The following is a 2,500-nucleotide window of genomic DNA, read 5'->3' as shown; positions in this document are numbered from 1 at the left end:
CCCCCGGAACCCAAAGACTTTGGTTTCCCGGAAGCTGCCGGAAAGGTCGTCATGGTAACGCCTCCCGATCGCTAGTTGGCATCGTTTATAGTCAGAACTAGGACGGTATCTGATCGTCTTCGAACCTCTGACTTTCGCTCTTGATTAAAGAAAACATTCTTGGCGAATGCTTTCGCAGTAGTTCGTCTTCCGCCGATCCAAGAATTTCACCTCTAACGGCAGAGTACGGACGCCCCCGTCTGTCCCTCTTAATCATTACCTCGTGCTCCGAAAACCAACAAAATAGAACCGAGGTCCTATTCCATTATTCCATGCAACACTATGCAGGCGAACAGCCTGCTTTGAACACTCTAATTTTTTCAAAGTAAACTTATCGGCCACCGCCGACACTCAGTCAAGAGCACCGACGGAGAACCGAAGGTGAGGCGAACGCAACCAGTGACACGCCTTGCGACGGACCGGCGGCGCTCGCCCAAAATCCAACTACGAGCTTTTCAACCGCAACAACTTTAGCATACACTGTTGGAGCTGAAATTACCGCGGCTGCTGGCACCAGACTTGCCCTCCAATGGATACTCGTTAAGAGTTTTAGGATGTACTCATTCCAATTACAGGGCCTCGTTAGATTCCTCTATTGTTATTTTTCGTCACTACCTCCCCGTGTCGGGAATGGGTAATTTGCGCGCCTGCTGCCTTCCTTGGATGTGGTAGCCGTTTCTCAGGCTCCCTCTCCGGAATCGAACCCTGATTCCCCGTTACCCGTTATCACAAAGGTAGGCACGTAGCGTACCTTCGACAGTTGATAGGGCAGACACTTGAATGATACGTCGTCGGTGCAGAGACCGTACGATCCGCGTGGTTATCCAGAGTCATCAAACGTCACAGGACGAACCCGGTCGGTTTTGATCTGATAAAAGCGCGCCTCCCGAAGTCGGCGCTTAATGCATGTATTAGCTCTAGAATTACCACAGTTATCCACTTCGATTACGAGACCAAATAAACCAAGACTGATTTAATGAGCCATTCGCAGTTTCGCTTTACGAGAACTCGTACTTGCACCTGCATGGCTTAATCTTTGAGACAAGCATATCACTACTGGCAGGATCAACCAGATAGCTGCGACAGCTGCGCTCGGCCCTTGCTGGGCCGCCCGGCGCGTGCTCGTCGCATTCGTTTAAGACCGAGGCGATCGCCTGCGGCCGTACTCAGCTTCGACAGTCGCTGGCCGCGACGTCCACGCTCTCGCCGGCAGTGCCAGGCGGAGCGATTTGCGTTTTTTCTTTGCTCGCCCTCTCTCGGGCTCGATCCATTCAGTTTCGCACAAACAAGAGCTCTGCCGGCCGCCTGCAGCGGTGCCTAAAACCCGGGCATAACAATGCGACCGTTCTGCTAGGCCGACAAGCGCTCAAGCCAGACGCTCGATCGAACGCCCCCTACATATTAGTCGAGACAACGGCTCGCTCATTAGCATCGCGTTTGTACTTTAACTTTTTTCGGCTCGGCTTCTTTCGACGCCGATGCCGGCGACGCAGCACTCTCTCGCCCGCCAGCCACCGAGAAAAGGGTGCGCTCCGACCGGCCCCGCACCGCTTTTTCTTGGCTCATTCGAAATTACTGTCTTTCGCTCTGACATGCCTTACCTAGGGTTAGGTTAGTATGCTTGCACGTTTGTACTTTAACTTTTTTCGGCTCGGCTTCTTTCGACGCCGATGCCGGCGACGCAGCACTCTCTCGCCCGCCAGCCACCGAGAAAAGGGTGCGCTCCGACCGGCCCCGCACCGCTCTTTCATGGCTCATTCGAGTTTACTGTCTTTCGCTCTGACATGCCTTACCTAGGGTTAGGTTAGTATGCTTGCACGTTTGTACTTTAACTTTTTTTGGCTCGGCTTCTTTCGACACCGATGCCGGCGACGCAGCACTCTCTCGCCCGCCAGCCACCGAGAAAAGGGTGCGCTCCGACCGGCCCCGCACCGCTCTTTCTTGGCTCATTCGAAATTACTGTCTTTCGCTCTGACATGCCTTACCTAGGGTTAGGTTAGTATGCTTGCACGTTTGTACTTTAACTTTTTTCGGCTCGGCTTCTTTCGACGCCGATGCCGGCGACGCAGCACTCTCTCGCCCGCCAGCCACCGAGAAAAGGGTGCGCTCCGACCGGCCCCGCACCGCTCTTTCTTGGCTCATTCGAAATTACTGTCTTTCGCTCTGACATGCCTTACCTAGGGTTAGGTTAGTATGCTTGCACGTTTGTACTTTAACTTTTTTCGGCTCGGCTTCTTTCGACGCCGATGCCGGCGACGCAGCACTCTCTCGCCCGCCAGCCACCGAGAAAAGGGTGCGCTCCGACCGGCCCCGCACCGCTCTTTCATGGCTCATTCGAGTTTACTGTCTTTCGCTCTGACATGCCTTACCTAGGGTTAGGTTAGTATGCTTGCACGTTTGTACTTTAACTTTTTTTGGCTCGGCTTCTTTCGACGCCGATGCCGGCGACGCAGCACTCTCT

At 53.9% G+C, this 2,500-nt stretch overlaps 1 non-coding gene across 1 annotated transcript in view; it reads right to left on the bottom strand.

Annotated features, from left to right (window-relative positions):
* The window catches only part of LOC144420319 (small subunit ribosomal RNA), a 1,810-nt gene extending 695 nt beyond the window's left edge, over positions 1 to 1,115 (bottom strand). The window contains exon 1 of the ribosomal RNA XR_013474672.1: positions 1 to 1,115. This exon is cut by the window's left edge and continues 695 nt beyond it. This is a non-coding gene — a ribosomal RNA (small subunit ribosomal RNA).
* Positions 1,116 to 2,500: the final 1,385 nt, after the last annotated feature.

This window comes from Styela clava, chromosome 2, assembly GCF_964204865.1.
Source record: "Styela clava chromosome 2, kaStyClav1.hap1.2, whole genome shotgun sequence".
Taxonomy (NCBI): domain Eukaryota; kingdom Metazoa; phylum Chordata; class Ascidiacea; order Stolidobranchia; family Styelidae; genus Styela; species Styela clava.
The sequence above is the reverse complement of the archived record's forward strand: the minus strand, read 5'-3'. Positions and strand labels throughout refer to the sequence as shown.